The sequence below is a fragment of the Dreissena polymorpha genome, chromosome 6, assembly GCF_020536995.1.
Source record: "Dreissena polymorpha isolate Duluth1 chromosome 6, UMN_Dpol_1.0, whole genome shotgun sequence".
In the NCBI taxonomy this organism is placed as follows: Eukaryota; Metazoa; Mollusca; class Bivalvia; order Myida; family Dreissenidae; genus Dreissena; species Dreissena polymorpha.
In genome coordinates, this window is record NC_068360.1 from 39707113 (window position 1) to 39713317 (window position 6205).

General features: G+C 37.3%; 1 long non-coding RNA gene across 1 annotated transcript; it reads right to left on the reverse strand.

The window, feature by feature from the left end:
• Positions 1–357: 357 nt before the first annotated feature.
• LOC127834991 (uncharacterized) lies at positions 358–4273 on the reverse strand. The gene is made up of 2 exons (XR_008028296.1): positions 1017–4273; positions 358–889 (listed from the first exon to the last, which is right to left on the reverse strand). It is a non-coding gene; the product is annotated as an uncharacterized LOC127834991 (long non-coding RNA).
• Between the last annotated feature and the right edge of the window lie 1932 nt (positions 4274–6205).

The window sequence follows — 6205 nt, forward strand, 5'->3', positions numbered from 1 at the left end:
CATTTTCAATGTATTATGTAGTGTATGTTTTTCGGAACGTAGTTACTCTACATTTAATAAACATTATGATGTAAAACTTTGGACCATTTTCTATCAAAGATAAATTATAGTTCATAACATTGTTCGCCGAGGGACTCGGCGTCATATCACCAATTTCCTCGGCATCATGCCGAGGCGTTTCGCGGAGTCGAGATGCGGAGTGACTCCGCGAATAAACGCGGCCACTCGGCGGCCAGATGGCCGATGCCGAGTCGACTCCGCGTACACTCGATGTCGCCAAACTCCGCGGATCGCGGAATTTGCTTGTTTTGCGTGAGCTGTACTGTATATACATTTACACAAAGTCAAAACGAGGGATATGGTAATGTGACAATTTATTTCACATATACTTATGCAAATTATTTGGAGCAAACAACACAGGTGATCTCACGGTTTTGAACGTTAGGTGGGCACTTCAGAGTTCCACATGTAGCCTCCACAAGGTAGATGTCCTTGCTGCCCTGACCGGATGCGTCGCCTACTTCCCACTCTGGTTGGGCGTCAAGGCAAGCGTAATTTGATGGCGATTTATTTTCACTAAGACCAGATACCAAGTACCCCCAGTACTCCATGGTCCAACCTGGATAACAGGATTTTCTACCGGGAATCATCACGGTTGATGAGCGGTTGGATATGCACACTGCACACGGGGCTTCGTATTCGTGGAGATTTGTTCCAAAGAACTGTGAGCCACCATCGCTGTGCTGAAAACCAAAACCATATTCTGCCCCAAAAACCCTTGGTGCATATCGTTGAGCCGAGTCATTGAAAACAGCCCATTCTGGATCGCCTGTCAGACAAATATAGTCGGCAGCCCCATTTAAACCTCCGTTGTTTCCTCCAGCAAAGCCTTTGAAAGCAATTGCATAATTAGTAGCACTTTTATAAGAGGCTCATGAAGTACAAGCCAATCAATACACAATTAAATTATTCGTTCAAGGTGCCGTTTTGAAAGAATCTCTTACACACAATTATACCTGAGTACACAAGCTCTGTTCCGTGTTGATTACATGATGTCCGTCCACATCTGATGTAAACGGAACCTATTACAGATAAACACAACCAACTGAAATCAATCATATTTTTTTCGGAATGTTATTATTCGGCAAAAAATGGCATAAAACATATAAAACAGAAATTGGAATTCTAACGGATTGAAACAGCCCAATTTATAATATTTTAGAGCTTTAGGCCACTCCAAATTGATTTGTTGGTCTACGGATTTTTTTTGAAAAAACGTTGAAGAGGCGAGCGAATTTTTTATTATTTTTTTTGAAAACAGGAAAATTCTCGAGCGAGCGAAGAGCGAAGAATAACAAAAATCACATTTCGATGGAAATATATTGCATTATCAAGAAATACAGTTTTAACCAGCTTTTTTTACATTCAAATAAATTCTTATACAAAGAATATATATCGACCTCATATTTATTGGAGTAAGTTGCATATGAACTTTGACCACGAAATATATATGAAATTATATCATTGAACTGAGGGCACATGTCTACCTACTGCTGCTTATATTTGTTTGAAGTTATAAACAGTGAAAGCTGTGAAAAGGTTTACCATGTTGCAAGCTTTGAAAAGGTATACCATGTTGCAATAGCACTTGAAGAGGGGCAAACATCAAAATGATAATGACAGACAGTCGGACAAAGCCATGCATAAAATCCATTGTCGCTACCTTATTTTAAAAATGGCATATCGATGGCTATAACGGTCTGGTATTTTTCTGAAATAAATTAATACATTACAAAGAACTTATTCGATGTTTCTGAAATACAAGGACCTAGCTGTTAAACATGTTTCGTCAACCATGTATTTTAAAAATTATAAACAATGTCCCTGTGAAACTTTTAAAACCAGAATTTAATGATTTTATGTTTATTTTTTGTTCACTTATAATTGTTTTATAGGAAACATTTGCCTACATATAGGGAAATACCGTCCATATGACCATTTAAGAAAGAAAAGCATAAACAATCTTACGCCATAATTCCCGATGTTGTTTGACATTGAACATGCTTCAACGGTATCTGCTGATAGTTGCATTTTCGAACGTAAACAAACACATGCAAATAAGTCGTTGAACAGAACGTTGAAAATGTGTTTATATTTTTAAGGGTACGCTGCAGCGACTTTTCACCGCAATTTGTTAAAACGGTTACGACAGCGAAAATATACTGCTCGCGCAGGAAGCCATTTGTTTGGTCGTCTCGATCGACTTTTTTAGCGTATGCACTTATCGATTTAACAGGTTACGAAACACTATATTCGGCATTCGTATTCAACGTCAAAATCGTTTCTGCTAGATCGCGGTTTTTTCACAAATTAAAAACAAAATGCGCTACAGTAACATAAGGACACAAAAATGAGTATTTTTTTTTTCAATTTTGAAAAAATAGGTGCGGCAAATCCGACGACCAACAGATCAATTTGGAGTGGCCTTACCGAAAAAAGCCGAAACAGTACTTGAATGTAAATTGACTTAGAAATACACGATATGCATATGCGAATCGTGTGCTACAGGTAAATATTCATTATGAGGCACATGATTTAGAAGGGTGAACACAATTAAAACCCGATAGGCGCATTGTCATGAAATTGTAATAGCATATCTTATTTAAACATAGGGAAACTTCGATCTGCACTGAAAGAAAGTCCCGAACACAACCAGTATAGTATGTTTGTTTTTAATCCTATGCAAACTTGTTCATACAAATAATAACATTCAAAATTATAATCAGACAGCATTAGATTGTTTTGCGCCGTTAGCTGCGCCATGTCCATACCCATCTTTTCGATTCTTGCCGTCAACGTCTGGACAGCTGCCGCCATATCCACGTCGTTGTGCAGAACCAACCTTTTGCTGGTATATGTAGAGTGGGCCATATGCATGAACAAAGAAATTGCTAACAAAAAAGCACATTTATGCTCGTACATTTTTCAATATCGTCTCTTCGTCAGAAATAAGTGAGAAAACTATTTAAAGGAGTAATCTGGAACAATAAATATAACGAATGATAAGATTGCGGCACATTGCATTTACTCTCAAGTGCCATGAACGCAATTATAACAGTTTTTGTAATGATATTGGAAACACAGTGACATCAAGTACTTGGATCATACCTCAATATTCTACCGATTATCCGGCAATTTAAATATTTGCTTATCGATACAGTTTTTATGATCCAAAAACCACAACGTCAAACAAAAACTTAAACAATACCAATAATATATTGTTATATTTGTAACGCAATTGAATTTCTAAATAAATACATTAATAAATTGGATTTTGTAAGAATAGTTAATTATAGAATCTTGTCATTTTAAATGGTGTTGCTTGCAATCAATTGCTGAGAATATGTATTTCAATCGTTCAACCATTGACGCACTGATATTTAACGAAAAGTTGCAAAAAATCATCATATTATTTGCTACATCTGTTCGAATTTAGTAAAAGATCGTGCTTTTGCAATTACACAAGTATGTACTTTTCGGTCGAAAAGGCAGCCAGGTCTTCGAATACGAGACCGTATCTGACGTAAAACACATGCATTAAGATGATTACACCATTGAACAGGAATATTCGCACTGCCATCGAATTTACATGATCGAAATCGTATTTAACAGTTGTTTGACGAATTGAAGAATAAAGAAAGTGTGCATGCTTGAGAATGCACACCAACTTAAATGAACCGTCGAATGCCATCTATCTTTTGAAATACTTGACGATAAGAAACCTGTGCTGGTTAATTGTTTTGTGCAAGTTGAATTGTGATATAATTTGTAATAGTTTTCACTAAGCCTAATTATTTTAAGTATATTTTTTAATTTTCTTGACGTAGGTTTCTCAATTTTGACAGACAGACAGACAGACAGACAGACAGACAGACAAGACAGACAGACAGACAGACAGACAGACAGACAGACAGACAGACAGACAGACAGACAGACAGACAGACAGACAGACAGACAGACAGACAGACAGACAGACAGACAGACTGACAGACTGACAATCAGACAGACTGACAGAATGACAGAATGACATACAGAGTGACAGAGTGAAAAACAGACAGACAGACAGACCGATGGATAGAAAGACAGACAAACAGACAGACAGAAGACAGACAGACAGACAGAAAGACAGGCAGACAGACAGGCAGGCAGGCAGGCAGGCAGGGAGGGAGGGAGGCAGACAGACAGACAGACAGACAGACAGACAGACAGACAGACAGACAGACAGACAGACAGACAGACAGACAGACAGACAGACAGACAGACAGACAGACAGACAGACAGACAGACAGACAGACAGACAGACAGACAGACAGACAGACAGACAGACAGACAGACAGACAGACAGACAGACAGACAGACAGACAGACAGACAGACAGACAGACAGACAGACAGACAGACAGGCAGGCAGGGAGGGAGGCAGACAGACAGACAGACAGACAGACAGACAGGCAGGCAGGCAGGCAGGGAGGGAGGGAGGGAGGGAGGCAGACAGACAGACAGACAGACAGACAGACAGACAGACAGACAGGCAGGCAGGCAGGCAGGCAGGCAGGCAGGGAGGGAGGCAGACAGACAGACAGACAGACAGACAGACAGACAGACAGACAGACAGACAGACAGACAGGCAGGCAGGCAGGGAGGGAGGGAGGCAGACAACCTTGGCCAGTGTATCAGGCAGGGAGGCAGGCAGGCTTGCAGACAGACATTTTATTCAGACTGTACAAAGTACATCGTTATAAAATTATAAAGTATAGGGTTACAATAGAGCTTTTTTAAGTTTTCAAATCATGAAAATAAGATGAACATAACAATTTTGTTCTTGCCATGTTCTAACCATAATGATATTAGGTGTTTATAAGGAATTCTTAAATTAACAAACACAGATTAACAATTGAGTTTTTATCATTTTCTGGTAAAAGATTCAAGTACTTAAAAATAGACGTTCTAGTAAAACAATTTAAAATAATAAGTTTCTTTCTCGTAACCAAAACAAAGAACACACGCCCACGAAATCAAATTAATCTTCGATATTATATGTGTATTAGAAAATAGACGATATCTTTGATGTTTGCGAAATAATTCCTTGATTAACGCCGTTTGTGAATGTTTTAGAGATGTACAAACAATCGAAATTCAAAAAAAGAAATATCCGAGACTTGTTTGTATTACGTCTTAATACGGCTTGTATGAAAATCTGTTTTAAAATATCTATATGCGTCTAACATGGAACTTTTTTTCCAATGCTAATACCATCTTGAATAAAAACAGTCAATAACTCTTAACAAGTATATTCACATCAATAAGAATAATTAAATACATAAAAAAATTCGCCTTAGAGTTTTGTTAATAAAATGACCAATCGCGAGAGCTTTTATTGTAGTCAGACTAAATCATCGACATATTTAATAATTATAACACGAAGTAATTTTAAACCAATAAGTCATAATATGTTATGTTAATGCATTATGTTCATGTATAAAAGGTATCTGTTTAATTACTCATAAACACAACCTTGAACGAGGTTAACATATAAATAACCTATTTAAAAATGTGAAATGAATGCTTTTCAGTCCATTTGACAGTATTATTCCTATTTCTTAAGCATGATTCAAGCTGGACCACGCATGCACCTTAACTCGCTGCTAAAAATGTTATCATTTAAATCGAATCCGATACATTTATTAACATTTAATGACGTTGTAAAGTGACGGTTTAACGTATAATCTTTTATCGCGAGATCTCCGCCTTAAAGTAATGAAACATAAACAAAGCATATGAACTTGTAAACGTCTTAAAATCGCCACTACAACAAAGCAAACCGTATCGTTCATTTATTGGTATATTCTTAGATCCATAACGGCCAGTGTGAATTCTTAACGAATTTACACAAATCCCGAAGCGTGTAACAATTTACCCAGATCAAAAGGCAATATATTAAGATAGCTTCCATAGGTTTAAATAGTTTTATAATATGCGTAATCCGGTCAAACAGTACTACGTTGTAATAGGCCTTGCAATTTTTGAATAAAGTTGGTAATTACCCGGTCCTTAAAGACAAAAGGAAAATAACTGCATATATTCAACGATTAACAATAACCTCCGAAAACCCGACATAATCTTCAAGATTCTGTTCACAGATAGATT